The sequence below is a fragment of the Montipora capricornis genome, chromosome 14 (assembly GCF_036669925.1).
Source record: "Montipora capricornis isolate CH-2021 chromosome 14, ASM3666992v2, whole genome shotgun sequence".
In the NCBI taxonomy this organism is placed as follows: domain Eukaryota; kingdom Metazoa; phylum Cnidaria; class Anthozoa; order Scleractinia; family Acroporidae; genus Montipora; species Montipora capricornis.
In genome coordinates, this window is record NC_090896.1 from 15751759 (window position 1) to 15773404 (window position 21646).

At 38.8% G+C, this 21646-nt stretch overlaps 1 long non-coding RNA gene across 3 annotated transcripts; it reads left to right on the top strand.

Annotated features, from left to right (window-relative positions):
- Positions 1 to 8190: 8190 nt before the first annotated feature.
- On the top strand, positions 8191 to 20945 carry LOC138033161 (uncharacterized). Of its 3 annotated transcripts, none has more exons than XR_011128582.1 (6): positions 8191 to 8539; positions 9042 to 9097; positions 11045 to 12446; positions 17244 to 17439; positions 18835 to 19034; positions 20843 to 20945. It is a non-coding gene; the product is annotated as an uncharacterized lncRNA (long non-coding RNA). The 3 variants fall into 3 exon arrangements; XR_011128584.1 differs by having other exon boundaries at positions 11045 to 11126; XR_011128583.1 differs by having other exon boundaries at positions 18835 to 19322; positions 20843 to 20942.
- Positions 20946 to 21646: the final 701 nt, after the last annotated feature.

A 21646-nucleotide genomic window follows, 5' to 3' on the forward strand; every position in this document is an offset into this window, starting at 1 on the left:
CGTGCGGAGCACCATGGGTAAGAAAATATGGAGCAAACGAATCGTCTACCTTCATGATGTCCTCAAAAACCCCAGCCGTGTCATCACTCGAGTGATTTACAGGATTGATCCCCGAATGATGTATTAAATGCTCCTTTGAAGCGTTCAAAGGTGGTGAGAGCCTGTCCGAAGTCGTTCGTCGTTTTGCCACGTGAGAGACCTCTCACTGACGTTCAAGATGGTATCATATTCATCCTGGGATTCCTTTGCATTCTGGAGTTCCTGGGGTGGTGACCAAAGGCCATACACTCTATAGCCAAACTGGTTTTTTGTGGAGGGTTCCCCGCACCTGGATGAGCCACCCCCTGATTTTAGGCCAGGACGATGCACAATTACGAGCGCTATTCTGGAAAGCCATTGGCTTCATCTCTTCAGGGGAACGCCCCGCACTCTATTCTGTAACTTGTTTTTCTGCCACTGCTCCCCATGGATTAGAATGTTCCTCCTGCAGCAAACCCTGGAAGATGCGCGTAGTAGATAAATGGTTTTAGAAATTCGGTTTGTTATTGGGTGTTTTTACAGTTCTTTTGCTTATTTTATGATTTTCGCTTTTATGATTTTTGTGTTTTCGCCAATTTTTTGATACTGTGGATTTTCTGAGAGTTGTTTGTTTTATACAATTTTTTTTTTCGGTATTATGAATAGTGTGAAAAAAAGCGGGGATAAAGAACACAGGCAAGGGAAGCGTAGCAATGGGTATGCACCCTGCGAGAAGAGCCTCTCAAAAACTCACCTGAGGGTGAGAAAGAGAGGCTGCAGAAAACGTGTATAGTCTTTTAGGTCGCAGCAGTCCAACTTTCTGAGCTATTCACTCTGGTGAAACCGGTTTAGGCAACGCGCGGATCATATTTTTGACAAGGTCAAGGTCAAAATCGAGCCTTCAGTATGAAAATTAACATGGCGTCTTGAAGTGCGATGGAGACTTGGCCTGGGTTTGAAACTGTCTCCAAGCAACATACTTAATAAAGACTTAACATCATTTCTGCAGAGTTCTTTCTTTCTCATCGAGCTAAGAAAGGCTCAGCTAGCAGGGTGTGGGTACGAAACAATAACTAGATAAAAGGGTTTTAAAAAAGATAAAGAAAATGTCACAAAATAATTTTAAAATGAACTATTAAAAATTTAGAGAACGAAGACTTGGAAAAGAACAAAGACAAATAGAAGAACTTGAACATTAAAAAAATGATCAGATAAGTAATATTTTAGAAAAAATGAGAGAAAACCCAAATTTCATAAAAAAAAAGTAGTACGGAAATTGAAGAATTCTGTAAAATTGCTGGTATTGTACCACCAAAGTCGGAGAAGATGGAAAAGAAATAAAAAGTATCATAAAAATCTGCATTAAAAGGTTGTCTAAAAGAGTTAAATTTGAATTGAAAAATGTTGACGTAAGTACAAAAGGAGTTAAAGTGGAAAATTAAAAATCAAATCAGTTTTATTGAATTAGAACCAGTTGAGAAAAAAAGGGAAGAGGTGGACTGCAGATCATGAAAACAGGAGCCAGCGCCAGTGGCTAGCAGGCAAGAGTGGAAATAGCCTGTGGAGCACAAAAATATTAAAGTTGTAGTTAGTGTGGAAATGGTATTTTTTTTTTTTTTTAAACAAAGACACTTAGAAAAACAATATTTTATACATTTTGAAATTCAAAAGCTAATTATAACGAAATAAATGAAAGTGATCTTTTATTAAAACATAATACAAAAAAGTAACAGAAAAAGAAATTAATACAGAATTAGGATTGAGTAATCTCAAGTTTGAAAAAAATCCTTAGTTTTAAAATACATACGCATGAAATAAATCCTTTACCAAAATTTATTGCAGTAAAAAAGGAAGGGTGCCAATTCACTGAGTTAGGAATTCGAGTTGGGTTTTCCAGTTGGATTTTTGAGTTTAGCCTAAATATTGTTTTAGGTCTAATTAGGCCTAAGGTTAGCTCTTCTAAAAGGTTTTTTTTTTTTTCAACAGTTACATTATAACCTTAGTCTGCATTTTACCCCTAGTCTGCAGTCTCCATTAATTTACAGTGACCAACTCGAAAATCCAACTCGAAATTCAACCCGAAAATCCAATTCGAAAATCCAACTCGAAATCCAACTCGAAATCCTAAGTCGAAAATTAGTCTGTTTGCAAAAAAGGCAGTTATTAACATGCAAATCATTTGTTGTTTTAAATGGGCTATTTTTCGTCGTTTTTACCCAAAGGAAAATGGTGAAGAAAGAATAACAGATTTAAAATACAAAACAGATTTAGACTTTTCAGCCTAATAAGCTTTCCACTTGCTATTAAGGACATCCCAAAATTAGAAAAACCATGAAATTTTACCACCAATTAATTAATGTATTTGGATTAAATGAACATTGGAAGGGTACATGTTTTCCATTATATAACTCAATCAAAGAATTTGCGGAAAATAACTCAATTGATTTATTATTTTTAACTGATTCTGAAGGAAAATGAGAAAATTTGCATTACTCATTCATTAAAAACGTTCCTAGACTGTTTGATTGCCAGATGAATTTTTTTAAAGAGATATTTTTAAAAAACACTTTGAATATTGTAAAGGAAATGGTCTTGCTGTTGTCAAACTAAATATTAAAAAAAATTAATTTCCAAAATTATCAAAAAGAAGTCAAAAGTAATAAAAGTACCTTTAGTAATTTATGCAGATTCTGAATGTTTTACAGTGTTCCTTAACATTGTGAAGGAAACCCAAAAAAAGCCATTCATTTGCTTATCAATCCGGATTTTGTTTTTATGCTGTTGGTCCTTCTGGTATTAATTTTAAATTGATTCTTTATTCTGCAATGAGTAAAGATGACAATGTTGCTGATATCTTTGTTAAGTTGAAGAAAAGAAATACTTTTAAAAAAACAATGAAATTTACCAAGCAAGAAAGATGAAAAACTATTTGATGCTAGTTATGATTGCCATATTTGTGAAAAAAAGCTTTGGCGTCAACTCCAAAGAGTAAAAGGTAAGAGATCATTGTCATTTTACAGGGGCTCTTAGAGGGGCAGCACATAATTCATGCAATGTAAATAATAAAAACCAAAAATGACACCAGTTTTATCTCACAATCTTTCAAATTATGGAGTCTGGTGATGCATCCTTTATTTCCTCAGGTCTCCTAGATCTCGTTTTAATTAATAATGATTATATATCTTAATACAACTCAGTGAAGGTTAAAAAGGTTTCAGTCAACCTTAAAATAATCTCAATAGACCCTTTGCATAAATGGCGCCCAAATTTGAATTACAATACTTGATACATCCTTAGGCTGACATTCATGAGAAAAATCCTTTTTTCTTGAAACATAAACACGAGGCTAAGGATGTACAAAGTATTGTTACTCAAATTTGGGCGCCATTTATGCAATTGGTCTATGTCTTCGTGAATCTCAGTATATCTTGGGAAATGTCTCTGTAAATATCACTATAACGTTGTAAGGCCCAGTTTATCTTTGTAAATATTGGCATATCTCATGACCTTTTTATACATCTTGGTAAAACCGTCAATATCAGTGTAAGCCTGTAAATCTCCTTTATTTGTTAGAGAATCACATTATATTTTGATATCCATAGGTGAATCTCAGTATATCATGGCAAATTTAAAAAACTGAATCATTTTCGCTATATGTGTGTAAATATCATGTATATCTTAATAAATCCCAGTATATCTTGCTTTATTGTGTATAGCTCTGTATTTAGGAAACAGTACCTTGGAATATCATAATAACCTTACTACATCTTGAGCTCGTAAATCCAATCATGATCTTAAATCCCGTATGTCTCGGTAGATCTTAGTAAATCTCAGGATCTATTTGTTAGGAAATCCCAGTCAAATCTCAGTAAGTCATTTGGAAAATCCGCCAAAAACTCTTGGTAAATTGACTACATCTTGCAAAATCTTAAAGGTTTCTCCTCTTTAATTCTTTCAAGGTTTTTTAGGCAAAATCCTAATCTTACTGTCATTATCCAGGTAAATTTCAGAACAACCTTGTAAATCTCAATTACAACAAGTTCTCAATGTTTTAACAAACTGATTGAGTATACTAACTGGTGCTGTCTGTCTGTTGATATCATACAATAACTAGCTACAATATCTGGAAAATAGGCTAGGTAGGGGAAGGCAATTTGATTTGAGAAAGAAGGGTACGGCGTGTTCCTTAGACTTACAGAAGTAAATAAGACGTAAGGCCCGTTTTTGTAGAGTTACGATCTTTCTTTGAAATTTCAAGGCACAATTACCCCAAGCACAAATACCATAAGTTAAGTAAGGGACAATTAATGAGTTGTACACTGAAAGTAAAACACGACGTGGGACATAATGTCGAATCTTGGCTATAATTCCTATCGACTTGCTGATTTTGTGGCAGATAGATTCTATGTGATATTTCCATGAAAGATTTGAATCAATCAGCAAGCCAAGGTATTTGAAATAATCTTTCATTTCAAGGTTTGCGAGGTGTTAGTCACGGAGTCGAGAATTCCAATCCTAGGTATGAAGGGCATATTCTTTTGCCGGGGACGAAAGATGACAAAGTTTGATTTTTTTATGTTCAAAGACACAGGCCTTAAGCCATTCGTTGAAGTTGCCAAGCTCGCGATTAACAAGAGACTCGAGGTCAGTGAGATCATTTGACGCAGAAATCTTAGTACGTATTGCCAAATCGTAATATGTTGTCAAATAAATACTGTCAATGAACGAAATGGTGTATGAAATGAATCGTATACTGAACTGCAGATATGAAATCAAGTAAAGTTATGATCCTCGAATTTATGGACGTAACCCAGGGCGGTGGAGGGGCCTTTTTTTTCAAGTCTTGCAGGAGACCAAGCGGGTCTTTGTCTTGAAACGTCCCCCCACCGGAAAGCAGGGGCCCCCGACCCCGCTACAAAGATGCGCGATGACCAGGCGCATCAGGCCGTGCCATGGGTTTCGCTCCAGCGTCCCCATGGAGTGCTCTGCACATGGGAGAGGTGACAGACACTTTTTGGGCCAAAACTTCCCCTGGTTTTCAGCTGGGACCCACTAGCCCCAAGAAGTAGTTGCAGAATTACAAGGCGCATCTCGTGATACCATTGGTTTCCTTGTAGCACCTCAGAGGAAGGCTTTGCGTTAGTGAGGAAAACGTTTTTTGGCCATAACTCCCCCCAGTTTTGTCCGGTCTTCCCCATATTCCGTTGGCTTTATCTTCTAGGCCGTACAAAGGTGGGTGCCAAGTTTCAGCTTCGTAGCTCAAATCCGAGGGTCAAATTTCACGACCACTACTCCAGTCGACTCTTGAAGAGCCTCAAATCCTGTGTAGGAGTAAAACTACTACGAGATCTGCACAGCAGATCACCCAAAAAGCTTATTTCAGGCTCCCATGGAGATATCCCATAATACCATACACCGTTGGAAAGGTCTCAACGAGATCTATCACGTGACGAGATATGGGCATCCTGTGTTGAGGTGGGCGCCCTGTGCACAGTCTTTTGTCCTTAACATTCCTATGTTTTATTCCCTTGGGACCCCATTCCTCATGCGCCTAGACCCTATTGCCCAACAACTTTTCGCACCAGTTTCGACCCGTGGCGAATCGACCTGTGGACGCCAGAGGCCCAAGAACACCCCTGTTTTGACACGAAAATGGCCCCCCGGACTTTGCTTTACGCTCATCAGACGCGCCCTCCAGAGACCCTCCCCACGGTGCCCTTGGATTGGCCAAATTCCAAATCCCGGGGGAGTTATCCTCGAAAAACTTGTTTTTCTTTTTTGGGCCTAACTCCCCCCGGTTGGGTCCGGGGGACCCGAGACCGCACCAGGAGGATTCCTCAGGAGATGGCCCATCTCGTGGTAAGGTCCGTTTCACTTTTAACGGCCTCTGGAAGACTGTACACACATGAGGAAAAGTGGTTTTTCGGGTTTAACTCCCCTCAGTTTTGAGTGTGGTCTCTCTAAGCCCAAGAAGTAGTTGCAGAATCACAAGGCGCCTCTCGTGATACCATTGGTTTCCTTGTAGCACCTCACAGGATGGCTTTGCGTAAGTAAGAAAAACGCTTTTTGGCCATAACTCCCCCCGGTTTTGTCCAGTCTCCCCCATATTTTCTTGGCCTTACCTTCTAGGCCGTACACAGGTGCGTGCCAAGTTTCAGCTTCGTAGCTCAAATCCAACGGTCAAATTTCACGACCACCTCTCCAGTCGACTCTTGAAGAGCCTCAAATCCTGTGTAGGAGTTAATCTACCACTGGATCTGCACGGCCAAATCATGGAAAAAGCTTATTTCAGGTTGCCATGGAGATATCCCATAATACCATACACCGTTGGAAAGGTCTCAACGAGATCTATCACGTGACGAAATATGGGCATCCTGTGTTAAGGTGGGCACCCTGTGCACAGTCTTTTGTCTTTAACATTCCTACGTTTTATTCCCTTGGGACCCCATTCCTCATGCGCCTAGACCCTATTGCCCAACAACTTTTCGCACCAGTTTCGACCCGGGGCGAATCGACCTGTGGACCTCAGAGGCCAAAGAGCACCCCTGTTTTGACACGAAAATGGCCCCCCGGACTTTGCTTTATGCTCATCAGACGCACCCTCCGAAGACCCTCCTCACGGTGCCCTTGGATTGGCCAAATTCTAAATCCCGGGGGAGTTATCTTCGAAAAACTTGTTTTTCGTTTTCGGGCCTAACTCCCCCCGTTTGGGTCCGGGTGACCCGAGACCGCGCCAGGAAGATTCCTCAGGAGATGGCCCATCTCGTGGTAAGGTCCGTTTCACTTTTAACGGCCTCTGGAAGACTGTACACACGTGAGGAAAAGTGGTTTTTAGGGTCTAACTTCCCCCGGTTTTGAGTGTGGTCTCCCTAATCCTAATCATGGCGCATCTCGTGGTACCATTGGTTACTTTCTAGCACGCCCAGGGAAAGTCCTGCATACGTAAGAAAAGTCAGTTTTTGGCGATATTTCCTTCCCGGAAATAGCTACTCCCCCGTAACCCCCAGAAGTTCTTGCAGAATTTGATGGCGAATCTCGTGGTACCATTGGTTTCTCTCTAGCACGTCAGGGGAAGGCCCTGTATACGTGAGAGAAGGCAGTTTTTTTTTGGTGATATCTCCCCCCCGGAAATAGCTATTCCCCCCTAACCCCCAGAAGTTATTGCAGCATTTGATGGCGCATCCATTGGTTTCTCTCTAGCACGTCAGGGGAAGGCCCTGCATGCGTGAGAAAAACCACTTTTTCTCACGAGTTGAGATAGCTTGAAATAAGAGTAAAATATCAATGTCAATTTTTGTGGTAATGACAGAGACCTTAAGATACCTTAAGATAAGTATATATATATCGTCCGCCTGTGAGTCATCGTTCTGGTTGGGAAAAACATGGGCCCAGGATGACCACTTAATTACCATTCGCTATCTAGATTGGCCATGTAACGAGCATGGTTGCTCTGATAGTGTAGTGGTGATCACATCCAACCGGTAATCAGGGAGACGTGGGTTCAAATCCCGCTCAGGGCATAAAACGTTTTTCTCCCAATGAAAATGTCACCTAGGAGTTGTCCGTCCTTGGTCCCTTCAAACTATATATATATATATTTGTCGCATATTTCCAAGATTTGACTGTAATCAAATTTAACACAGCGACACTATGCCATGCCCCCTGCTTGTGCAAGGGGAAGAAACGAACCACTTAAATTTTATTTGAGGTGAAAAATGAACGGTCCTTCCGGACATCTCAATGACCTACGTGGTGGCGCAACTCACCAACTTCGCAAAGCTTGAGAGCGGAATTCCCTAGATCAGTTGCATGGGAGGACTTGCACCGGGCCCAAACCCACTTTACGCTGCCGCGCATTGATGCAAACCTTGGAACCCTCCTAAGAGGCCTCTTACCGATCCTGACAAAACGTTCTGGTGAACGGCTATATATTACGCTCGACGCAGACGTTCCTTTCATTGTGGTAACACAAAATTGATCAAGGCTGTTGATAAGCAATTTATAGCGCATGCACAAATCGGTTTTCATCGGACACAATTTAACAATGGTTGACTGACATATTTAAAGTATCTTTATTTAAAAAAACGCACCGACTGGTGGCGTCACGTAAAGCCGATTATTAAAGGGAGTGCAGACACATTGTATTCATCAGCATGCAATCGATTCAAAAAAGTATGCGCCTTGAATCGAGACTTTAAGTCATCTGATTTATTGTAATACATGTCAAGAGCAGTCACGCTTAAAAACGCTTTTATTTTGTGCGAGGTATTACAACACGTTTCTTGCGTTTTCATTTGTACGGAATTCTCGAATTTCAGAATTGAATTACATCCAGACGAGTGGTGAATTTTCGAGTTTGTGACGATACGCGAGGATCTCTTGTCTCCTCTGGAAAGTCACATCGCTATAAACTTTGAATAGCAATCTGTATACATGTTGAATATCTGTTGGCACAATGTTTAACGTTCCTTCAGCAAACACATACAGATCCTATACCAAAGCAGGGGAACGACAGTTGAAAGTAAGTAATTTTAAAGGGATAGGATAGCTTGAGGAAAGCTTATGCCCTTGTCTAGAAAGGTCACTTAGCATACCAGTGAACAAACTTGTTCAACTTTGTTCTCTGTTTTGGCCCTAACCATGCACAAACCACGCGATTTTTCTAAAAGAAAGCCAATCAATAGTTTCGATTAATTTATTCAAAATTCAGTTGAGAACCGAGGACAACAGTGCATGGTAAGTCACGGTCAAGTTAACATGAAGTGCGACAGTACTGTTCTCTCTCCGGGTTTCATAAGCAGCTCATCTATATGAACTGTGTTTACACAAACAAACAAACAAACAAAAACAAAACCTTAATTTTTTTCCGGCAATTAAGAAAAGCAACTACAACAACGATAATAACATTTCTGTATTAATATAAAAGGCATTGGAAAATAATAATAATAACCACGATAATCTAGACTAATGAAACATTTCAGCGGGTTAAGAGATGAGATTTTCCAATAATCTTTATTCTACAGGCTTATTTCTTGACGTGCCTGCAGTTTCAACACTTTGGAGAGGATTGAAATAACAGGTAAGAAAGGTAGAATGTCTGTAGGTGATACATATGATTCAAGTCACCCCATGCAAAACTTAGACAGGAAGAAAGTGCAATACAAGGGAGCTAATGGCGCCATTTTTCCTCTCCCTGTACTCTCTGACTGCTGATCGTTTATTTATTTTGGTAAAGTAAACTGGTAATGAGGAATGGACGCTTTTATGGCCAATTTTAGAAAATTGAGATGTTTTGTAAGTCTTACACGTAAGTCAAATCTCGTTGTTTTGTAAGTCATTACTTAGAGGCCACGACCAAACGAAACATCCGTTCTTAAACGAAGGCGACGGAAAGATAAAGCCGAATGTCAACCTTCCAGATTCAACAGAAGTCTAGTAACAAAATCTCATTGCTCTTTAGTTTATTTAGTTACATGCATCTTTTGCTTTCAAAAACACGGCGGACTACTCTATCTCTCTCCGCGAAGTCAATGACAGCAAAACTGCTTCCCGCGAGACGAGGGAAACTCGCGCGAGGTGTTTTCTTGTAAAATGAAACAAACGATAAAAACAAAGAATGCGACGGAAAATGCCGCAAGCACTGTATGTCCCCATTAACTTATCTCCAATTGATTATGGAGTCATTAAACACTCCTAATTTTAAGCATTGAACCATTTTACGACCTTTTACGGGCACCTCATATCAAAACACGATATCATGCGGTGATGTTGAATCATTCGCTGAAAGGTATGTTGTTGTTCATCTCTGTTTTCGCTTTCTATGGTTCTTTTCATTTTACTCATATATTCTCTGTATATCTAACGCAGAGAGAGATATGCCTTTCGCATGATTTAGTGTGAATACTTAGCATAGCATGTAAAGACAAACTTATTAGACTTATTGTGTAGCGTGGAGAACTTAGGATTCAATCAGTACAATCAAATGACCCTTGTAAAACTAAAAAGAGAAAGATTTTTCCCTATGAAGCGATCGAAAGAAATACTTGCTATCTGAATTCTTTATCTGCATGCACTGATGCATGCCGTATAAATTAAAATGGTTAAAATGGCGCAAAACTCATCATTGAAATGGCGTTGTATCTGCTCAACGGTTTTGAACATTTTCCTCTGAATTAAACATTCAGGGGAAAATGTTCAAAACCGTTATGAAAATTGCCATAAGATCATGTGGATGAAATGTAGCAAGTATTTTCATGACTGTTTGAAAGCACCGTTTTGTGCTAATACCTCATGCCGGATGCAAAGGTCTGCAAAGGGTCATTGCTGCAGCTCGGCGTAAACAGAATTGTCTCGGCGTAGACAGAATTCTCTCGGCGCCGTTCTCATTTTTGCTAGACAATTATTAGCTGCCTGTTTGTTTTTTTTGGGAACTAGAATTCTTTTCGATGGAACGGTTACGACTGAATTTACTGACATACAAAATTAAAGAAAAATAGTTAGCACGTGATAGACAAAACAAAGGGAGAAGATCGTTTTCGTGTAGACAAGCCGCCTAAGATGCCAACTTAATGCCCAGTTTTAAGGTCCCAATTGAAGTAAAAGTCAAGGTACTCATGCAAATGCAATACACAAAGAATCTTAACCCCAAGAGATTTGATTTGGGTACAACATTGCGTTAGCCGAATTGGTCTTTTGTCTTCTGAAAGTAAACTTCTCAAATAACATGAAGTTAAAGGTTCTCATCAGCTGACGACCAAGAAATGGTATGGTTGCCCATGATTTTGCTGCAAACTATCTTAGAGAGGTCCGTGAAAAGTAAAAGAAAGAAGAGGACATTCATTGCGTGTTGGTGTCATTTGACTCTTAAAAACGCCTTTGTAAGATGTAGTTGAAATCTAATATAGTGGGCTTGTGGCAGTAGTTCTTCGAATATTTAAAAACGTAAACCCCATGATATCGGTGGCAACTTTATTACTACTTTGGTTTTTAGTGTTAATTTTCATTTATCGATTCTGTTTCTCCACAGGTAACTGAAAGGCTACCCTGCCGTGGTAAAAATATAGACCCTCTCCCAGACTGATGTGAACCTTTTGGCATACTGATATGATGTGAGTCCCCACTAAGTTATCTGCGACCGTAGGGTCATTTTACTCTTATCGGAATGTTTATTCAGATGTGCACAACAACGTGGTAATACGAAATGCAATTGTCATCCCAGGCAATTTTCTTAATGTTAGTTTTCAGTAAATGGGTTCTACTAAAGGTTTTGGCTTTAAAGCGAAAATTGGACCAAACAAAAATATCCTCTACCTCTATATAGGACGGACGCAAGGAGACAATTAGGCAAAAAAATTCTGAGCTGTCTAGATTTAACACTTTTGACAAATTCTCATTGCGCATTTTTTCTATTTTTTTTTTCAAAAATAATGTTCTCTCTCGGCAGAGTCATTAGACCATATCCGACCTACTTCCCGCCAAAATCATGACGAAAAAAATGCGCGCGAAATATTGTCTTGTGGCGTCTACAATAGTGAAAACGGGAGTATCTGACAAACATCTGCCAAAAAAGTAATTAAGCGGGAAAGAGTTTTCGGGAATCTTTTGAAAAAGCGATATGATGTGTGTACCCATTAACTTACTGCAAATAGAGTCGTGATTATGGGGTCTCAGTTACACTCCTCGTAGCCTGAGGCTAATAGATTCAACTTGCGAAAACGTCATGCCAAAGTAATGTTCTAGACAAAGTATGGCCATATTGTACCTTTTTTTCAACTTGATCCATATGACTGCGTAAAGGATAAGCTAGCAAACTCGATATAATGTCATTACAAACTCTTATGAAAAGTCAGTGTTTGAACGTTTAAATTTCTCGCACTATCAGTGAGTGCGGGGGTTGTTTTGCTAAGCGGTTAACAATATTTATTGCTGCACGGCTGTCTTTGAAAGAAAACGACTTAAATAAGAGAAAAACGGTAGCATAAACGAACTTAAAGAAGATGCCTACTATTCAGCAAACTAATCTTAAAAGGGTCAGTTAAGGTTAAAAGAAAGAAAAAAGTCTTTTATTACCTATTGTCACTAGTTTTTGTTTGACATCTGAAAATGCTGTATTAAGATACGTACTTTTTCCTCCTATTTGACAAGTCTATGCAGTCATTGTATTATTGTGAATTAGCCGCAGCATCGTAGTGCTGAGAAAAATGCTATTCTCGGTTTGAAACAACTGTGCTTCGATAGGTCGTTGGAGAACAAAACTTTCTTTGATAATGTGCCTTTTAGTTTGTTCCTCGCAGTTGGTTACTTTTATTTTGAGACCAAACATCATGTAAAACAGGTTCTTTTCTTTGGTGGGGAAACGAGAAACTGGCACGATTATCAAGGACGTGAAAAACGTGTTGCTTTATTTAAGAATCCAAAAATCCATTAAGGTAAGTACAAATGTTGTTGTTTTAGAATATCAAAAGATCAAGTTGTCGTCTCAAGATACTGAGTTCCATTCCCTTTTTGAAGTATGATAAGGGTTCCTTGAATGGGTATTGCAGTGCTTTGATAAGTCGTTTCAGAAAGAAAGTTCCATTGATAATTTGCTGCCTCACTTGTAATACACAGTTGCTTTTTTAGATCTTTAGACCAAAAATTCAAACAGATACTTTTCTTTGGTGGGACCTGAGAATCTGACAGCATTAGCAACTCTTAAATCTACGTGATAAGACTGTCACTTAAATGGCCTTATACGTGAATGAATTTCGTAGCTACTTGTCTGAAGATAAATGGATACCTTGCCTCAAAGCATCATACTTCACGTTTTCTCATATTTACCCTACAAATTTGTTCGAAGAACCGCTTCTCTAGTGTGCAAGGCTTGGCTGCAAATTTCTTACGACAAAACTCTGATTAAGTACGCAAGAAATCATGAATTCTCCGTTGTAAAAGCACAGAACACATCAAAGGAGACAGTGGATAACTTTCTCATAGCAGTCCAATGGAGGCCTAGTCTATTCCGCTCTATTGATTTAAGTGGCGCAAAAACAACCTGGGCAACATTCTGCAAAATAGTGGAAAACTGTGCTGGACTGACAGTTCTTAACATGGCAAAAATGAAAGGTGAACTTTGTAAATATCCAGTTATTCGAGCTGTTAACATTGCGGAGCTCAACTTGAGCCAAACAATGTTGGATGACAGCCATCTAGTTTTTGTTACCGGAAGCATACCCTCGTTAGGAATATTAAACGTAGGCGGCTGTGAAAATTTGACTTACAGAGGAATTAGCAATGCCTCTTTTTCGTCCTTGCGTTTTCTTAGACTAGCTTTTTGTAAGGTGGGTCTTGAGTCCATCATTTGTGCCATTCAAAAGCACGAGATTTTCGCGATGTGCGTGGAGGGAATATCACTAAGCAAAGAGGACATCGCACGTTTGGTTGATCTCTTTCCAGACATAGCCGAGGTTGGTGTTCCCTCTTTATGTGGTTTGCCACGAGGAGCTGTTTCTTACCGAGCACTGGCGTCTCTTTGCTTTTATTGCCGCTCATCACCCCAGTCTACAGTATTGACCGTCAAAGAAAGTATTGATGGAAGCTGGATGGAACTTTAAAAAAACTACTAAAAGAACTGGTATTGCTAACCTAACCTTGAAAAGCTTCGAATTTAGAAGGAACACCGACGGCAACGAGAACGTCATGAATTTCGCTACCGTCAAAGTATTTGATCTTTTTGTTTTGATTCATAAACGGTGCCTTTCACTTCAGCTATGCGTTTTTCCCTCTGATGTCAAAATGTCCATTTTTCTTACTTTTTCATCGCATTTGCCACCCTTTTTCTTGCCCAGTGTTATGATCTGAAAAAAACTTTTCAATGGTGGGTATCCGTAGACATTGAAAATGTCAATTCTCGTAAAATCTATTGTCATGTTGTCCCTGGATATCTTATTGTATTGAACTGATTGATTTCATCTTCGCATGCTAATTTAAACTACAAGTTAATTTACGATCTTCACGACATAACTATAAAGAAAATTCCAAGACTTTCCAAACCTGAGTAAAACGAAATCACGAATAACACGTTTCCCCAATAGTAAAAATCACTCAATTGCGAGGACATTTTACGAGGGACTCAAAAATGTCCCCAGATTCTGAACAGACCCCACAGTTCCCCAAGACTGTGCATAGGTGAACCTATATGGCTTTTACGGGTCAAAACTTGCGTCAGTTAAACACAATAAGATATGCAGGCGCCATTTTCTTGGTTGTATGAATCGTGCCACTCTGGTTTAGGGGCCGACCATTTAACTCTTGAGAGGGGAGGGTGGGTGGGTGATTTCTGGTCAGCAATTTTTTTTCTAGCAAACTGAGATATGTCCAGGTGCGTCCTAATTAGACGCACGCGGATTTCAATAAGCGTCACGAAGTGTCCCCTTGCTCTTCTAGCCAACTTCAACATCACTTGTGTCTCAGAATACAAACAATTTATGTCACAAAGTGTCCCCCAAAGGCTGCTCTTTAAGTGAAGATTAACTGCTGCATTTACCCAAAGCTAAAAATAACGCTAACCTTTACCCTTACCTTATTGTTGAAAATAGGTAGCAAATGCTTAGACTTAAATTGGGACACTTTTTTTTCCCACCTAAATGCTCTGCAGGATATATTTTTTTCTCTCCTCATTTCTCTGCAGGCTTTTTTTTCCTTAAAAAAGTGTCGTGTTTACATTTACAGAGTGTATTTACATTTACATTGTGGTTATTGCAGTAATAGTTCTAATATATGGAGCTGCAAAACCTTAAAATCAAAGCTATACAAAATCATTCTTGTATAGCGACATGTTTTCGGAATGTCATTCTTTAGAATCATTTAATATTACCTAATAACAATATTCTCATGTTATAAAGTGATGCTCCAAAGGTAGATTTGAAAATGTTTAGCTTCTTAATTAAAAAAAAAAGGTAAAAATAGCAAAAAGCAGTTCAGAAATGCTCATAGCATGGTAATTACTACTAGAAGCATTAGTTACAATTTAAAAGTGGACTGAAATCTCCAAAACAAATGTGAAAGCAGAATTAAAGTTAGTTGATCATGGTCTAATTTGAAAAATAGCTCTAGTATTGCAAAAACCGTATAATTATTTCAATAGAAAGTAATTACTTGAAAATGCTTCAGTTGAAAAGATTAAAAACGAACAAATTATTTTTCTATGTCTAATAAGACTTGATTCTTCAAATAGAAAAATTTACCTCCATTACTGCTTGTGAGTTTGGATACAGTGCGAGCCAGCAAGCCAGAAATCCCTGATCCCATTATAAGGGTAAACCGCAAGCTACCTAAGCCAACTGTAGGCTAACCAGAGTGTTATTTAGACCAATCAATGTCACTTTGTTATTTTATGACTTGGTGCCATGTGAACTGAGCAAGCAAGAAATCCCTTATCCCATTATAAGGGCAAACCGCAAGCTACCTAAGCTAACTGTAGGCTAACCAGAGTGTTATTTAGGCCAATCAATGTCACTTTGTTATTTTAATAGGCTAACCAGAGTAGCTTGCTGGCTTGCAGATTATCTGGAATGGTTGCAGTTTTGCTGGGATTTCGTAAAGCCCCCCAGGAATGATGAAATAGCTTTGCAACATTTTTTTTTCTTGCTTGCAGCAGTGCAAGAATTTTTTTCTATTTCATTTGTGATGCCTGCATTTTTTTTCTTCCAACAAGCCCTTGCAGGAAATTTTTTTTCAAAGTCACCCACCCCCCTTCCTCCCCCCCTCAAGAGTTAAATGGTCGGCCCCTTTGTTGGCGTCTGTGCTTCGTGGGTGAACTATATCGCTTTGAACCAAAATATCCCTTAGTATTAAGCGTTATTAACAGGGAATTGAGTGGCATAATCCGTTCCAAATTTCATTTATTCTGCTTGCCGGACCTGGTTTCAAGGATGGTGGAGTTTAGTTTTTAGATCTTATTTATGTGATCGATAATCGTACTAATTAGTTCTCTGTATCTCATAGAAGTAAAGGGCCCGTTGATGTGAAGCGATAAAGCTGCAGGCTTATACCTAAGGTCGCGGTTATTATCTGTTTTCTTTCCTGAAATTTTGGTTCCGTATAAGGAAAGTAGTGTTATAGCCTCGTAACAATGCATCAACCTGAATTGCCAGGACAATTATTTTTTTAAAAAACGCGTTCTCCCGCGATTATCAGTTTATTTCTTGATCTCTAGTTAACAAATATCCGATCAAATTCTTGCAGCCTCGCTATTGTCTCACACAAAAAGTGCAATCCTTGCAAATGTTGTCACCGGTGATCGACCTTAATAACAGCTCGTTTTACATGTACAGGTTGTAATTTATAATTGTCGTTGCATCCAGTTTTTGGCATACTAACTCTGCTTCCAAGAATGATTCTTCTTCCTTTTTCGTTAGCTCGAGGGGTCTTTTTAAATCCTTATGAAATTGTATATTATCCAAACACATATAACCTCTCTCAAATCTCCACTACTGCTTAGGAAGCAACCATTTGAGCGGTGAAGCTCACTGATCATGGTTTAATTAGGTGACTGTGGTGGAGATTACTGCTTGTGGCTTGTCAGGCTATTCTTGGGTTGCACGTGACGTCACAAAAAGAAACTACAAAACTAAAGAGCCTTTTGAGTTTTTGTCTTGATCAGCTATAAGAGTTTTTAAAAATATATCTGTTTGCATGTTTTCAGCTCGGTACCGTGCTTCGTTTCGAAAATAGAGCAGTTTGAATTTCAGAGTTTTTCACAGTGCGTGACATGTTGACAGCTTTCGAAAAACATGCCAGTTGCATAAAAACATCTATTTCCCTCGTGTTTTTGTGGCCTAAACAGCCAATATACTAGGAGACGTGTCTATACGAATGTTTTCTAGCTCATTATTGTGCAGAAAGTGTTAAAGACAGCCAAACTCCAGATGTTTCTACAGGTTTCCGGCCGCTGTGTTGGTGTACTTCAGCAGTACACCAACATGGCGCCTCCGTACTAAACTCTACAAATTTGAGTAATAAATTTCGCCGAATAACTCAAGTACGGAACAACGCACAGCACTGAGACTTGGACCCGTTGTTTATTTATTCCTCTTCTATAACATTTCCATTTCTTGACTCAATTTCGTAAGTGGTAAGCGATTTATGTTTTCACTTGCGCGACATGCAACCCAAGAATATAATTTAAGTTCTTGCTCTAGCTAGTTATCTTGGCTCAGATATTTCCTTTGCCAATCTTCCCAAAGTGTTGGCGGGAAATCTCTCTCGACGGGGAGCGTGACTTACATGGCCTTGTCATGTTGCCTTAGCTGCTGCGTTTACACAAATCTATCGGTCGATGAAGTTCAACGTCTGAGTGAAGCCAGCCAAACCTTTGAGACCTCTGTAACCTGAAACCTCTGTACCTCTGAGATGGCGGGAAGGAAAAGTTGTTTACAATTTGTGAGTAAAAGTTGAAACCTTGAAAAGTTATAGTATTTACTATTCTCCACTTGATAGAGTATTATTAGTATGGGTTATCAATTGGTGAATAACAGTAATTTAACTGAATGCAGTGCAATTTGGTCTGAAATCATAAGTGTGATTTCAAAATCAAACGAGCGCTAAGCGCGAATTCGATTTGAAATCACAAGTATGATCTCAGACCAAAATTGCACGACACATAGTTCCATTACCACTTTATTACATCCATTTAGATATCACACAATAATTATTTAATCGCTAAAATACAGGATTTTAGACAGTGCCAAAATTTTATTGATCCAGTCGGGAACAAAAGTTGCAAAATTGGCCACACAATGATTTTCTTTGTCTTTCATTTTCCTGCAATTTGATTGGTTACCTTAAACAAGCCTTGAAATCTGATTGGTTGTTTTGTTTTAGTGGCCCATTCTCATTGGCTGGGGAAATGGAGCGATGCAGAGCAAAAAAAATCCGATTTGGGAATAAATCGCACTGCTGAGAGCCAATCACATTGCAAGGTGCACCAGTGATTTCTAAATGGGTGTAATAAAGAGTGAAATTAGGAAATAATTTCTCGCGCGTTTTGTCCAAAATCAAATACTGAATTTCCAGAGCCTTCAGGCGAGGGAAATAATTTGACTTTGGAGAAAACGCAAGTGAAATTATTCCCTAATTTCACGAGTACACCATTTGATTAACTATTAACATCATGGGTTACAAATTACGTTCGTAAGACGCGGGTTTTTTTCAAACCTGGACGCCATTTTGGCACTGTAGCAAAAATTGCCACAGCAACAGTAATTTCACATGTGAAATTATAAATTAACGCTGAAAATTTGCGCCAAAATTAAGGAGTAATTTGTCACCCACGTTATTTTAGGTACAATTTGCTCAATTTTTTGGTCAACTAGTACTCGGATACAACAGCCGTAACCACCGAACTCACTTTTAATCCTTTTCTCAACGAAAAAGTTGCGCAGTTGATAATTAGGAATATATGTCACATCGCCAATCGTCATTAAATCTGATCTTTTACAAGTTTTTGCTTTAGAAGAGAATGACAAAACCAACAACAGAATGGGCACAAACAGACGATAATACCGAACTTTTCAGCTTTCAGATGGAAATTGTGAAAACAAATTTTGACACTAAAAAAGTGCTGATATCGTCTTTTCATAATCTTCTTTAGCTAAAGCTGTTTCGTTTCGCTTGCTGGCATGAAGATGAATGGTGGTTTCTGAAGCGTTCTTTAAAATTAGTTGCTAGTCCAACGTATGATTCAGTCGTTGTGTCAGTGGAGGTGACAATGTCTTGATAGATACATTAGTTTGGAGGCATTTACCATCAAGCGGACATTCTGGTTTTCTTTCGCAGTTACATGTGTCATGCTGTTCTCCAGGTGTTTGGGTGGTGTATGCTGAAAGAACTCTTTTGTTGTGGGATCCAATTATTGTTTTCATGTTTGGCATGCAAGATTAGCTCAGTTTCAGTGTGTGCCAATTGAAGATCTTGTTCAATGGATGGTTCTTGGGGAAGCATTTGTCAACGATGAGAACCGGAAACTTCTTTCCCAGGTTTGATCCTTTGCTGCCATCTTGTATGTTAAACTCGTCCCAGTCTTCCCCTTACTGCGATTCCAAAATGGTGGCCTCGCACCAACGTTCGTCGCGAATTTTTCCACTGTTCTTGACCTACACTACAACCTTCAGTTGAGACAGCATAACTAGCGATGAGTTGAACCAAATTGCGGCTTAGAACCGAGTATTTTGATGAGATTTTCAGTTTGTGACGTAAATGCCATCAATTTTGAAAGTTAAAGGTGCGTCTTACAACCGAGTGCGCCTCGTATCCGAAAAACGTCGGTAAGTAATACAAACTGGCAATAATTATTATTTATAATGCGCCGATCAAATCGAAACTTAACAAAAAATGTCTTCAAAAGTTGGAGACAGACAGACAAATCTGACGACAGGGTAGGGCATTTGGATACTACTTTGGTCCAAGGGGGCGGGAATTTGAACAGTCTAATCTTAAAAAGTTTAAATGCCCGTGGTTTGCCCGGAAAAAGGGGGGAGGGGATGTTGAAGTTTCCAGTTGATCGGCGCTTAACTGGAAAGGAACAAAACCTAACAAAGACAAAAAAAAAAAAAAAAAAAGAAGCAAAAGAGCGTTCGTGTGCTATATTTATTAGCTAACACCAGTTGAAACATGATCAGTAAGTTTACTGTTTTCTGGTGTTTTTCAATTTAGGCCAGTTACTACTACAGAGAAGCCTATTGGATGACACAATAGTTATTATTTATACCTAATCCGCACGGCCTTAACAAAAGGCATGAACTCCACTCCAAAAATCGCATTAACCACGGCAACTTAAATTAGACCTTTTCACATGTTAGAGTGGTTTTCAATTGAGTGTCGAAAGTAATTAGATAATTACTTTGGTTTTGCATTACTTCACTCAGTGATTGGTTCAAAGTTCTTGCGCCACTTTTTCAACCAATCAGAAGTGAAACCAAAACCAATCGTGGCTCGCGCGTGGACATTTTCCCGCGCTTTGTGTCGGTTACGTGTAATTACTCCAATTCTTGATTGGTTTACCGGATTGTCTCCGTCCTTTCTGATTGGCTAAAGTAATTACTTTGGTTTTGGTTTTACGACACTCAATTGAAAATCGCTCTATTGCTTGTAAATGAATATTATTGTTACTTGTCCAGCTCTTATTTTATTTGTTATTTTGTTGTAAATAGTCTCAATTGTTATGTGATCATGACCTATTGCATAACTATTGTCACTTCAACTTGCTGTTTCACATCTACATGATATTAATTTTTATTTTGTTTCTAATGTATACCTGCTTAATTATACGCCAATGGCTCAGTGTTTGAATTGTAGATTAGGTAATCTGTTGCATGATGTAAACACATTGCACCTTAATATTTGTCATTACATGATATGTTTTACCTTGATAAGTCTGTGTGAAAGCATGTTATAAGAGAATTGAATTTAATTTAATGCTTTTACTGATTGTTCATCAGGATATGATATAGATGGTTTTCACCTGACGTCACAGCAGCCATGTTGGTACACAGAACGATAGGGAAAAAGTCTTTTGGGAACTTGACTCTATTATAATGCAGAACATCAGTGATCAATAATTTGCTATTGTTTTGTGCACCAATATGACCGTCTCATCATGTGATTAAAAACCATCTGTGGCCTGCACTTTACAACTTTACAGAGCACTGACAAGAAGCTAATTCCTCTAGCAACTCTTGTTCACCTTTTGTGCACTCCAATCAAACTTCTTATGTGCTCTGAGCTCCTTAAGTACTGCAATATTATCTTGCATTCAATTTGACCAATTTGATTTGATATGTTAGAGGAAGAGGCTTATTTACCACAAAACCATTCATGAAAGGAGATTTTTCTTCCTGAGTATAAAGGGGAACTAATCTCACATAAGGATGGAGAAACAAGAGAAGAATGTGATCCATCTCTCGGAAGTTTCCTTTATTACTTTAGGGATGGTGCAAAGTGTTATTGGTAAGTTTATCCAAAAGATTGAATTATTAATAAAATTAATTGTGTATTTCAATCCGTAATTTTCCGAAAAAAAAATAAATGAATAAATAAATGATTATCTTAAATTGCACTTCCTCTCCTACGTGTACATTGCCCTCTCATGTCATAAAATTTGTTACAGACAGCTGTAGGGGATGAAGGAATGCTTGGAAGAAAGATTACCGTAGTATTTCATGACCAACAGAAGGTCATATACATGTAACACATTGTGATAGGTGGAACAGAGAAATGGTGTTTACTTGGCGAGGTTGTATTCCTATAGTCAGAACTGAAATTGGCTGGAGCGTCCATCCTCCACACTACAGTGAAGGCAATGAAGTCAACCTTTTATTTTATTTTTCAAAAACTTCCTAGTTGAGATATGATCTGCTTTGATTGGCTCCTTCAGCTGTGGGAATGTGGTATCTCCCCTGGAAGTATTCTAAAAATAAATCTTCTCCGGAAGGGACTCAAGAAATTAAAGGGCATGGAGACTCCTACTTGGGGCTCTTGGTGTTAAGTAGTCTCTCTGGGTTTGTATGGAGAATTTTTCTGCAAGCAATTTTTTCTGATGTTTGTGAACCCACTGACTCCTGAACCCCCAGTCTGAAATTGACGAGTAAAA